Source organism: Chiroxiphia lanceolata, chromosome 7 (genome assembly GCF_009829145.1).
Source record: "Chiroxiphia lanceolata isolate bChiLan1 chromosome 7, bChiLan1.pri, whole genome shotgun sequence".
NCBI lineage: Eukaryota > Metazoa > Chordata > Aves > Passeriformes > Pipridae > Chiroxiphia > Chiroxiphia lanceolata.
Window position 1 is genome coordinate 4,898,699 of NC_045643.1, and position 13,631 is coordinate 4,912,329.

At 44.3% G+C, this 13,631-nt stretch overlaps 1 long non-coding RNA gene across 1 annotated transcript in view; it reads left to right on the plus strand.

Annotated features, from left to right (window-relative positions):
* Positions 1 to 771: 771 nt before the first annotated feature.
* The window catches only part of LOC116789695, a 32,774-nt gene continuing 19,914 nt past the window's right edge, over positions 772 to 13,631 (plus strand). Inside the window, exon 1 of the long non-coding RNA XR_004358127.1 lies at positions 772 to 1,212. This is a non-coding gene — a long non-coding RNA (uncharacterized LOC116789695). The remainder of the gene's footprint in view (positions 1,213 to 13,631) is intronic.

Genomic DNA, 13,631 nt, shown 5'->3' on the forward strand with positions numbered 1-13,631 from the left:
CCCTAGATTAAACCTGGGGCCCTCTGGTGGTCTAGTGGTTAGGATGCGGCGCTTTCACCGCCGCGGCCCGGGTTCGGGTCCCGGTCAGAGGAGTCCCCCGGGTAGATGGAGCTCGTTAGCCCTGTAAGGCCATCCATCTAAGAGAAGGTCACTCTAAACAAACCTACGTCCTGAGGACCTCACTGCCACCGTCCAAGCTTGCTCGGCCCCGGCAGATGAACCTTAGGATTAAAGGGTGGGCTCAGCTCAGCGCACGCTGTGTCTCACCTAAAAAATCCACTGCGCAGGCTTGAAGGGCAAAGACCCTTCCCAAATCTTCGTTCGCGAAGACTGGCCATACATACAGATTAAACCTTCACAAATGCACTATATAACATGTTCTGCATGAGTGTGCAGCCCTCAGCACAGTATTCTCAAACATATCCTCTTGGAATGTGATGTTGTCTCCATTTGTAATGTTTTTTGTTTCTCCACTTTTATTAATTTACATAGACACAAAGTCAAGTACGTTCCTAAAGTCTGCATTGTCCAAAATCGTTCGTGCTGCAAAGGGAAATGTGTCGACCATGAGGTTGGTCTGATGCAAGAACCTCCAGGAACCGTCATATGGGTTCAGCAATGGGAAAAGCACAGTGTGAGGGGCAAAAAACCCCAAACCAATGGATTTTAAAACTGAAGTTTGACAGTTTGCTGCAGGGGACGTGCACCCAGGCTGCTCGCCTGGCTGAGTCGTGGGCCCGGCACTGGTTCCGCTCCCTGTGCCCTCAGGGCGGCCATTTTACCTCATTTTACCTCAGCACGGTAGAGCCGGTCCCGGCTTGTCTCTGTCCTGCTCCTGGCTCTCCCGCCCACTTAGGGAGCGGGAAAAACTCTTGCCCACATCCTCAGGGAATGCCACAATGTGACAGAGCTGTGACCGAAGCCCCTCAGCCCTCCTGAGGGGATACACCCAGGATACAGAGGGCCCCACTGCCATTGCCTGCTGTGTGGAGGGCACTCATTGCACAGGCTGGCTTAGAGCTGCACAAGGACTTTAAGAGAGGAAGCTGAATTAGAAGAGTAAGAATGATTTAAACAACAAAGCTGTTCCCATTTGAAGACACTGCTGTGGTGTATTTTGGACACTGGAACTTGGTACTTCCCATTCATGCTACCCTGCCATGTTTTCCAGCTACCCTGCCAGCATACAGATCTCTGCCTGTGGTGGTCACAGTAAGTACAGCAAGGTGAGCATCATCACTAAAGCAGCAAGTCCTGTGAAACCCATTGACAACCCTATTTAATTATTGGGCTTTGGACTTGTTTCGTTTCAGAACTAGTTTGTTTGGAGGCAGCACTAAAAGCCTGTAAAAGAAAGGCAAACAGAACAGCATGTGACAGGCAGCTTGTTAATGGTGTACACCGTGGTTATTTACTGGGTGATGCACATACCTATGTATGCACATGTATCCTAGTGTCATGGGATGGATAGAAGGATTGATTAAAACCATGCCTTTCCCATAGCTGGGTTAGATTAGTCCAGAGAGAAAATATGCAGCTTAAAATCTCTGTGGATAATTAGCCTGACATGTTGCTTATCAGAAGGCACCCTTCCCTGGTGCAGCTTGGCAGATGAGGAGACAGGAGGAATAAACACCCAAGTTGCTTCTTTGCAAGCAATGTCTGGTTTCTGACAGGGGTTGACTCATGGCTTTAATAAATCTCCGGACATGTTAGCAAGGGCATGAAAATTACAGAGCTTGATTTCAGCCTCGGAATTATCATTTATGTGTATGCTTCCTTCTGTTGAAACCAGTAATTATCAGGATCTATAGGGTGAGAACAACTTTCACATTGATGCCAATGAGAAGAGCACAGTTTGGTTGATCAGGGTTCCAGAACGGGGGTCAGTGCCAGTAACAGTAGGCAACTGGAGGGGCTCCTGCTTTCAGAAAGCCTTTGTTTGGAGGAAAATGCAAAATTGAGATCCTCAGGGGGTGTGGCAGTGGTGGGTGAGGTGTCAGCATTTTAAAGACAGAGTAAGATATCAAACAGACTATATAATAGGACTCAACTGGAATCATTGTTTGCCTTTTTTGTGATGTATCAAATCTGAGAGAAGTATCAGTCAAGCTTATTATCAAAGATGGGATGAACTTTGTCTAGTATGGGCAAATCCAGTGCTGCTGGGAAGTGCTGTGAGGGTCCCCAGCTTTGGGGGAGTGGCAGTGCCCTTGTCTGCTTCTGCTGCACTCTGCTGCTATTCCATGAGATGCCAAAATCCATACCTTGAAGGGTTTGTGTACTATAAATTAGGCAGTAAAGTCAATGGGATAGTAAGAATGAATGAACAAATGAACATTATGTGCTAGGGAAGTAATGCAGTTGGCAAGGCTTAAATCCAGCTGTGCAGGAGAGATTTACTGGATGCTATTGCTTGTATTCCCTCACATGAAATAACCCCAATCCTGTACCAGCTGGTTGTGTCTGCTTATAGTGTAGTCCCGATAGTTTACAGAACATTTGGAATTGGGACCCCTGACTTGCCTCCCCACTCCCTGGCACACTGGACTTAAAATGAAAAAAAATTGTCCTTTGCTTCATCTGTCAGACAGTCCAGCAACTCCCTGTCCTTCAGGAGAGAGCTTAATAAGTCCTTCTGTCATACATGGAAAGGGATTTTCATTCCCTCCATAACATGGTACAGGATATTTGATACTTATTCACTTTGATCAATGGTGTTGGAGCACTGGAGCAGGCTCAGGTGCTGATTGCTCTCTTGATGCAGATGAGCCATTTCCTGAGGAGAAACAGCAGAGCCCTATGCATAAGATGCATTCCTGACTGGTCCCACACCATGGCATTAGGGAGGGTGACACCAAAACACAGTGTGCCCAAAACGTTGTCTGCGATTCCATCATCTGCAGTGTCACTGACAGCACCACTAACACCGAGATAAGCAGCAAAAGTTCTTGGGCTTGACCCTCTTCATCAAACTGTTCTTGTTTTCTGTATTTTGGGGGAAGAAGGGGAAAAAAAGAAGTTTTGTTCCCTGTAGGGTTCTGGGGCAAGATGTATTTGCCCGTCCCTCTGACCTGTCACCCTGGAGATTGCAGCCCACACCCCTGAGCACGGGGTTAATTAGCGCCTGGCTCTTCCCACACTTCCTGACCTCTGGAGAGCATCAGCCCATGTTCCAAACCTGGAGCTGCCTCACATGATGCAGTACACCCTCAATTTTTCAGGAGAAACATGTATAGATACAGAATTACCTGAAGCCACCTTAGAAGCAGCAGCTGTTTTGGTGGGCAGCTTTTCTTTGGTTACAAAATAGGGCAGATGTAGGAAATCCTCAGGATGAATTGCTCTCTCAGGAATTCACTACAAACAAGCCTTGGTTATGCAGGGAAACCCAGGGGAAAGACCCTATCTCAGCACCGACTGAGCCCGCTGCTGCCATCCCAGGTTGGGTGTGGCAAACCACATCACCACTGCCTTCACAGTGCTCTAAATGCCTACATGAAGCCCAGCTAAGCTTTGTCATGCAGGAGAGATTATTGGCTCGGAAATAATCCCCTGCTGGCAGGTGGGGTGCTCTGGGCCCCTTACACACTACAGGGCTCGGAGGCTTTAATGAGGGATGATGAAGGGAGACAGAGGAGGGATAGAAAAAGGATGTCAGGATGAAAGCAGCGAAAAGAAAGTACTTGTGGCTCTGCCCTGTGCACCTGTGCCAGGTGGGGAATTATGAAAAGCACAGAAGAAGTCATGTGTTACTGTATAACTGTTACTGGATAACAGCATCTGACTGTCACAGGTGAATAGTGGGGCTGAATGCACGTGTCACCAACAGCTCTAATAGCATGGCTTCCTAAATGTTGAGTGTTTAACACAGTAAATCTGACCTTCCCATAATAAAGATTTGTGTGTGGTTATCTAGGGTTTGAAATAGGACACCTGAAGAGATTTTGATCACTTTATCCTATATGGTCCATTGGGAAAATTGAATATCTTTGTCCTCCATATGGACCTGTTTCCATCCCAGGTTGTGTGGCTCCTTCTGGCCCTCTCTTTGCATTGCTGAGATAGGGAAATCTACACCACCTTTTTTTTTTTTTTGGTCTCAGACTGAATATCCAAAAGTGGACATTGTTCACCAGGTCTTACATCCATAATCCCAGTCGTTCCAGTGTTTCCCTCTAGGAGGTTTGTCAAAATGACAAATGCTCCAGTCTCCATTGCCCCAGGGACTTCACAGAGAGGATCATAGTCCCTCTGCTCCCTGCTGCTGGTGGTGTTTTCCTTCTGCCCTGGCCTCATGGAGCCTTTACCCCAGTGCCCTCACTCTGACATACCATCTGAAATTTCCTGAAGGCCTCCTTTCTGCTATGGGCTTCCCTTCTGTTTGACACTGGATGCTGGTCTTGCTTTTCTCCTTGCAGCTCTCCCTTTCTGCTTTCTTGTGGCTTTCTGCTCCTCTGTGCCCTGTTTTCTGGCTGCTTATCTCCCTTTCTTCCGCTCATTGTTCCTGCAGCTGGAGCCAAGCCTCCTGCCACTGGCCGATGGGCACCAGGGGCACCTGCTTCCTCCCATTGCCTCACATCCCCTTTCAAGAGGGTCTGTGGATTATCAGTTACAGGGAAATTTGCCCAATCTTTGTAGAATTTAAACTGAAATGCACAAGAGTTCTTGGTACATTGCTGACCCTGTGGCAGCCCTCCTGATTTAACATCAGATTTCTCCCACCATCCCAGAGTGTCAAGAAATGAAAGTGCTGGAGATGCTGAAAGGTCTGGCTTCTCCTTGCCTATGTGGGTGGACAAAGTATTCTTCCCTAGCTTTGCCCCTGCAAACAACTCGTGTCTGAAACCAGAGCAGAACAAAACAACTGCAGTCCCCAAATGGCTGATATTTAATACTTCAAGCGGTGCAACTATTCATTTCCTAAATATTTCATCTCAGGACTTATGGATTGGCAATGGAGAGCTCATTATTAAGAGAAGTATTGGGCAGCCTAAAATCTTATGGTTTGAGGAGCTCTTTGGCTGACATTTAAGTATGGATAACTCGTTGCCCAACGTGGTCAGGTTCTTCTTGGGCACAAAACACAGCACAGGACGTTCTTAACACACTACTTGAGGAAAAGCAGGAAAATAAAAAAGAAAAGATATGTTAGCACTTGCCAGCTGCATCTCAGTCCACTGTTTTAGCACATTTCTTCTTTTGAGAGGCTGAAAAGGGGTGGGCATCTGGAAGGGAAGTAGAGGCCAGAAAAGAGGATGGGAGGTTGAAGAGATGTGGAAGGCTGGAGGGCAGATAGAGGCAAGAAAACAGTGGAGGCTGAAACTGGGTCGGGAGGTGTCTCAGTCTGAAGAGACTGGGATGTTTGCTAAAGAGGATGAGTTATAAGGTAGACCAAACTCCTCTCTCTCAGCAATTGTAAATTCAAAATTAAGGGGCTTTAATTGAGGAAGTGTGGAAAAAACAGAAGAAATAACAACCCTTTATTAAAAGATATATGTATGTTGGCAAAAAAGGTAACAGAACACAAAAAAACTAGACAGTAGTCCTAGAAAAAAAAAGAAAGAAAGAGATCTGAATGAATACATCTCTGTCCTTTAGCGCAGTACTAATCGTGTCCTGCAGGGGGCGCTGTTGGATCGCTGAAAGTGCAGGGCCTGCAGTTCTCTGTCGTGGTCGGTAGGGGGCGCTGTTGGGCTCCAGCAGTCAACACCCGGGGAGAGGGGTGGGGGGGTGGGGGGAGGTCCCGGACCGCGGGAGAAGCCGAGAAGGAAATGAGGGACCCTTCCCTCAGTGGGAGGAAAAAAGGGAAGGGAAGCAGTCCACTCCCACGGGACTCACCGCTGTCCCAGGTGACGGCGTCTCAAAATTCCTCCCTTCTCTCCTGTAGAGGCGTGGCTAAAGGCACAGAGGATGTGCCCAGGTACAGAGCCAAGAGAGCATGCCCCAGAGTTAGTAAACTGATTGGTTAAGAAAGTCACGTGGTATGTAGGGATATAAGGACCGGGAATTTTGAAATAAACGCTTTTTGTCCACACCACCGCACGAGCAGCGTACTTATTCCTTGTTATACAAGGACCCTGCCGCTACATATGGAGCCCGAACGGGACATTTTAGCTTATATTAAGCAAATAATATCTGTCTTGTATCAAGAAATTAGCTGGTGGTTCCGGGATCGTCTCGATTTTGCAGAGACGGGAGCCTTTACCACAAAAAACTTTGACGTCAATAATCTGTGGTCTCAGTGGCGTCTGAGAAACGGGAAGTTAGTTTAGGGAGCTCGAAAATATTAGAAATAGTGCACAGGAGAAGAAGACAAGAAAGAAGTTAAACAGTGCACAGTCTATGCAAAGTCACTGCTGGGCTGCCCTTCCTGAGGGGATGCAAAACACCTTGATAAAGTATCAAACGACCATAATACATCATTATGCGGGGGACACATTAATAACCACGGCCACTAGAAATGAACTGCTATTTGTTCCTGCTACTTTAACCAAAACTGCCCAAGGTACAGATCTTCAGGTTGTTTCAGGAAGAATCTGACAACCACAACTCTGGACTTGCCCGAGACAGGAGAACACAGCAAAAAGACTCTACACAGGTGACACAGCTCGAGGTAAAAAACATTTGTATTTACACGAGTTGCAGAAGCCTTAGAGAACTACCAATTGCTTAAAACCTGTTTTAACCATAACCATAGGGGACCTATACCCTCTCTTTGTGTTGCTAAGGGAGAACTCCAACTTAAAGTCTGACAAATCGCTAGCTGCAGAGGCAAACCAAGTGTTAGAGAATTATACCAAGGTGATAAAAAGCAAACAGAACAACAGAGATTCTGAAAGGCAAATCTGCCTAGTTTTTGTTTCCAGCAGGTATGAAGCATTGCAGTTTGTTTCAGTGGGATCAAACTGAGAGAAACCCACTGTTGGTTCTAGAACAGCTTTTTCTGTCATACCACCAACTAAATCTGTGTAAGTTGCTAATGAGAGATTTGCAAGCTTGTCATTTAGGGCAGAGCACGACTGAGAAAACTAGATGGAGGAGATCCTGCCTTTACCAACATTCCAGCTTTGAAAGACAATTTGGATAGGATGACTGCTGAGGACGCCGGATCTTAAGATGCCCTGGCAAGTTTTAGTGGTAATATTTTAATTCATCTCCTTAAGCACAGATTGTGGCAGAAATCAGCAATTTACCTTTAAAGGCCACACCAAATGCAAAATTGAACCAGTGAAAGGCCCCAGGGCCTTCACACATGCATCTAAGAAACACAAAATGCTGCAATGACTTGAATAAATCCTGCCACTGATCAGTAAGAAAACTACAGCCATGAACCAAGCTTCTGTATAGTTCTGGAACTGATTGTCATTCGTATTACCTTGGAAAATTGTGAACAATACTCTGATGTTATGATTGTGTTTATTTTGCTATAAGGTTGATAACCTGTCTTGAAAGTTAATTTCCTTGAGATTTTGTTAACCCTTACCGGTTGTTTGAAATGCGTTCTGTTTGGTTCCTGTGAGTTACAAAAGGTATGATTCTATACAAGTGCACACAAAATCACATCCTGACATGCCACAGACAATAACTGACAGTAACTAAGAAGCTGCTAAAGCAGCAATGTTTAACACTATACCCAGAGTTTTAAGGCAAGCAGTTGTCTCATTCACTACATCAGAATACAGGTTCTCTAAGAGACCATTCAAAGTAACAATTAATAAAAACTACATCATCAAAGTATACCCCCACTGTCAGGAAATCATACTAATGCCGTGTCAGAAAGCTAACCCTAGCTGGTTAATAGCAGGTGAGATCTAGCAAACAGATATATACATATCTGAATTGGACATATTGAAATGTACATGCAAATAGATATACATCCACAAAATATAACTGCCACTACATCCACTAGACAAAACACAAAAGTGTAAAACAAGTTAGTTGCTAAGCAACATTGATACACTGAAATGGATTAACATTAATAATAACCAGCTACTTCCTATCAGATAGGAAAATTCTCATGTCACAAGCATTTCACACTAAGCCGTAACACAGCAAAAGTAAAATCACATTTTGAAACACATGCTAAGTTTAAACAAAAAGGGGGAGAACCGGTGTAACCTGCAAGAACATCTGTAAAAAGCTATGTATGTTATCAATTTTTGAGTTGTGACAGTGCTGAAAGAAACAGATCTGAAAAGCAGCACACACCTCAGGCGTTTGTTTCTCCTAAGCTACTAATCATAGTAAGATTTGATTTCAGGACAACGGACGAGATTCCTAGAATTTATGACATGGAGAGAAAGCTATGCCTATGCAGATATAGAAAAAAGAACTCAAGCAGGTTTCTTCCGAGTGTGTAAAACCCTATTCACATATGTGACCACAGCAGCCGGAACCAGAGTAACGCAGAAGTTTGAAAAGAGTTAAGGTTATGTTTCAAGTTTACATTAGGAAATGACCAATGTGGTGCAAAGCAGTCTCTGAAATGTGTGTGTGTGTGTTCGTGTGTGTTCAAGTGTGCGGTGGCCACCGATGAATGAGATGTGAGAATGAATGAAAATAGTTGTTTGACTAGTCAAATAATAAAAAACAAACACCTCACAAATGACATTACCTCAGCCACAGGTCGCTTTTAAGAAATTGTAGTTTGCTAAGATTACCCTGTTTCTTAAATAAAGTTGAATTCCCCAGTTATAAAAACCCTCAGATTAAGAAAAGTTATAGTTTATACACAGTTAAGATAAGACCCCTAAGTTAATAAAGTTTTCCATCCAAGTTGCACTACCCTATAGGAATATAAGAAAGTTTTAAAAAGGTTTACATTAGAATTAAGAAACTGAGCAAAGCAATGTGCGGGATCACTGCGAAGCTTAGTAGTTTATAATGTCCTGACTGTTAAAATTGTTGTTTGCATTGTTTTTTGCATCTCTGTTCATACTGTTTTGGTGACTTCTTAACATAATTAAAAGAGGGGATGTGTAGAGGCATGTCTAAAGGCACAGAGGATGTGCCCAGGTCCAGAGCCAAGAGAGCATGCCCTAGAGTTAGTAAACTGATTGGTTAAGAAAGTCACGTGGTATGTAGGGATATAAGGACCGGGAATTTTGAAATAAACGCTTTTTGTCCACACCACCGCATGAGGAGCGTACTTATTCCTTGTTATGCAAGGACTCCGCCGCTACACTCTCCCATGGGCACGCAATTCTCCAATGAAGCACAGCAGATCCGGGGAGCGAGACAGCCAGGCAAATTGAAGCCAGCAGTCCGAGCTGACCAGGATGAGAAGCTGAAAACCCGATCCCCCAGTCCCTCTCCCCAAATGCCTGCACGCAGACCTCCGTCTCCCTCCTAGCGCCAACCCCGCAGTCTGCCTCTCTCCTCTCCGAGCAGAGCCAGCCACCCCCCAGTCTCTGATGGGCCATTACTGAGGAATGTAACTTGGCTGGCTACATCCTTTGTAAAGCTAATGACCTCCCTTCCCCCCTTCCTCCCCACCCCCTGAAAAATTCTCCTGAATTTCTAACCTATTACAGGAGGCTAAAGTGCCGTGGGATGCCAATGAAATCTTTTTGTGAGCTGGAGTCTGACGGAGAGTGAAGGTCACTGAAGGATGGAAGGCTGAAAAGCAGCAGGAGTCTGAGGAATAAGTGGAGACCATTAAACACAGTGGAGTCTTAATATAAAGGTGAGGCCCAAAAGGGATAGAGAGCCAAAAAAGAGCTGAAAAAGAGCAGGAGGCTCAGTAAAGAAGGTAGAGGGCAAAAAAGTGGAAATGGAATAAACAAGGAAGGCTGATAAAGAAATGGAGGCTAAAAATGAGAAGTAGGCTGAAAAGGAAGTGCAGTATCAAACAAGGAAAGAAAAAACGGAGAGTAAGAAGGAGAGAAAAACAATAGAGGCTGAAAAGGAGTGCAAAACCAAAAAAAAAGGTCAATGAGAAATAAAAATGAGTAGAGAAAGAAACAGAGACTGCAAAACAGTAGAGGGTCAAGAAAGGGTGGGAGGCAAAAAGAAATGCAGAGGCTGAAAAGGTCAGAAGGCCACAATTATGGGGGAGACAAAAAACTTCCACCAAAAATAGAGACAAAAAATGTGTAAGGTGAAAAGGAAGGGGGGGTTGCAGGGGTGGGTGAAAAGAGGTGGGAAGCTGAAAAGGCAGGGGAGGCTGGAGATCAAGTAGAGGCCAGAAAAAAGTAAAGGTCCAAAAGGGATGGGAGGCTGAAAAGAGGGTAGAGGCCAGAAAAAAAGGTGGAGGCTGAAAAGTGGTAGGAGGCTAAATTGGAATGAGAGGGTGGAAAAGGGTGGAAGTCTGGAGGGAAGGGAAAGGTAAAAAAGAGGAGGAAGTTTTAAAAAGGATGGGAGGCTGGAAAGCAAAATATGGCCATAAAATGTGAAGCCCTAAAAATGATGGGAGGCTGAAGAGGTGTGGGAGGCTGGAGGGCAAGTAGAGGCCAGAAAATAGCAGAGGCTGAAATGGGGTGAGAATTCGAATAGGGGTGGGAGGGTGAAAAGCCATGGGAGTCTGGAAAGGGGTGGAAGGCTGGAGGCTAAATTTGGGCAAGGCAGAGCAGAATTTAAAGTATGGTCAAGGTATTACAACCAAACCCCTTCCTCTGAGCCATAACTGGGAAACGAGAGAGTTCTATTGAAATGCCAGCAAATTGGATACTTTTCCTGGGTGAAGGTTACTTTCTGGTTGCCATTATTACCCCGTGTTTTCCCAGACAGACTGAAAGGTGTTTCAGACAGTGGCTTCCCAGCTGTCAGTTTAGGGTTATTCCTCAGTGTTCAGTGCTATTTACTAACAGTGTATGTTATAAAGGAAAAAGTTTGCTTTTTCAGCTTGAATGTATTAAAAGTACATATACACCGGTTTGCTAAAATATTTACATTACTTTTTGATTATAATTTAGATTTTATGAGGTGTGCTAGCTTGTGCCAACACTGTGCTGTTAACCTGTAACTCCTTACACCTACCCATAAAACACAGGTAATTCATTCTAAAGAGTTTCACTTATCTGTGCCCCACACGGGGCTTGGTACCTTCAGTGTAGGCAGCGGTTTCCTGCTCTCTCCACAAAAGCTGGAGCAATAACAAGGTGGGAGGTTCTCCTGTACACCGATATATGTGGTCACAGAAGGATATGTCCTTAGAGAAGGCAGTCACAGTCAGCTCTGCCCCAAAGGAAGGGGTTTGGTTCTAATATCTTGACTATACTTCAAATTCTCAGTTAAATAACAAATTGTTGGTAATGGTGATGATTATTCAGTGTGGGAAGTGGTTTCCATGCCTCTGCAATGATAACAGAGCCTATTTTTCAATATTTTCAGGCTGTCCCAATAATTACAACATATTATAAAAAGCCATGTTTTGTGTGTGAGTTTAGGTGGCCGGTGCTGTGCCTTTCCCCACCTTGCAAACCTGTAACACAGAGGGATATGGAAAACTCTTAACTCTGGATTTACATTCTGGAAGTCCATTTTTGTGGCCCACAATGTCACACTGCCTGCACTGTTCTTGGACAAAAGGATGAGCCCTGGTGACCTCACTGAGGATATTTCCCTGTGTAGCATCGTACGATGATGAGCAGCAAGAGTTGAGCTGCCTCATCAGTAACCTGCAAACTCCTTACATCAACTCCTGGGCTGTAAAACTCCTCACAAATATAGATATTAAAATTTTCAATCTTCCTGAAACATGGGCTTTCTTTAGGTTACCTGTCTACTCTTTTTTAACATGTTAACTGTAATATTCACAACCTTTTCACACTAAGAATATGCCTGTCAATATTTCTTAAAAAGAATAAACCAACTCCTAGCTGTAATTACTCCCAAAGTATCATGACTAATTAAAGCTGTGCCCGAAGTGAAGGCAGGGCTGCAGCTGCTGGGAGCAGTGTAACATCAAATGCCACCAGCTGTGCCCCATTACTGACCCTCCCAGTACTCAGGAAAGATAAGGAGTAATTAGAGGAGTTTGGTAAAATGTAATGGTATGGCATGGCTGGGCTTTACCTGCTGCAACAACATGAAAAGTATTGTCTTACCTTGGGATGGAATATACTGATTAGTTTCTGTTTGTTTGCCTTTTGATGATGTGTTTGGGTCATCTGCTTTAACCAGGGGCAAAGAGCTGTAGGAATGAGAATCCTCTGGTAGAGGAATCGTAAATGTTTTAGCAAGCTTGCTAATGTAACTCTTGAAAGTTACGCAGAAATAAATGCCAGTTCTAGTCTCATAAAAAGCAGCAGGTTTGGCTACAGCTGTGTAATGTCTCGTGGTGTGGGGTGGGCTTTTTTGTTTGTTTTTTGGGGGGAGGGGTGTTCTATTTCCCCCCCCCCCAATCTACTTCTGCAATTCTCACCTTCTGCGGTGAGAGCTGTGTTCAGTGTTAAAGGGTCTGCATGTGAGCACCAGAGCCAGGCCACCTAACAGGGTGAATTGAAGACTTTGCTCTCATTTGAGGGTTCTGCTTACTTTTGTGAGAGTGGCTGTGAAGTTCTGAATCAAATATGTTGTATTTGCTCTTGAATAACAGTACTCATGCCTTTTCAGGGCCAAACTCTGCTTGGGGTAGGGGTCTGCAGGTTGGTAATGCAAGCAAAAGTTCTGCCTCTCTATCTGCCCTACCCTGGGTGCAAATACCGATTTTTCATCAAATGTCATGTGAAATGTTGAAGTGCACCCTTAGCAACTTTCAGACCCAGCTCTGCATTAACATATGCCAACAAAATCATAATGCACTCCTGGTTTTAGCTCTGCACTGATCATCGGGGTGTTTTAGCTGCTGTTGGGAGAGCGGATCTTTGTTTCCAGATGTTTTTTGAGTGGGAATCTTGGGAATAATGTCAGGTTTTCTGATAGGAATGTGTGGATGCTAAAGAGTTGTGCGGGCGGTTTTCACATAGGAGTTTGCTGTTAGTAGCTCGTTGGTTGTATAAGTCTTATTATGAGAGGAACGATGACTCTTAAGCTGCAGAGTGGAAAGAAGGATGTTAATTTAGCATGAACTGATGAAAACTGGATGTTTTGTAAGGTGCACCATAGGGGGCAAAGTTGAGATTGGCTGTGCAGTGAAACTGGTACAGGAAATTAATGCCAAGTGGTCCAAGGAAGACTATCTCTGCCTGGTGTGTTTAGCAGCAGCTCAGATGATTATAAACTTGAACTTCAAAAAAATCAAGGCAATTTGAAATCATTATGAAAAAATTTGGTCTTGGGCCATAGCTTCTATTAAAGAGTAAAAAATTATTTTCTCCCTCCAGAGAAAACTTGAGTGGAAGTGAATCAATAGGGATAGGTAGCATGGAAATTGGTAAATTACTGTGAGGATTTATTTTGGGAACTAATGGGTATTAAATTCTCTAAAATGGTTGTCATTGTACCACTGCAATTGGTACCACCACCATATTCCAGAGGATGCAGTCAAGGTCCTTTAAAGCTCACATTACTCAGGTGAGCTTCAGTTGAGAGTCTAAAGGAACTAAATAAACAACAGGAGCTCTTATTAGAATCACAGATTAGTTTATAATTGCTGTCGGTTAAATTTTGAAGTGGTACATCCTAGTGGTAGGAGAAATACATTGACAGGACTGTGATAAAATATATTGTCGGATAAGGTAAAGTGG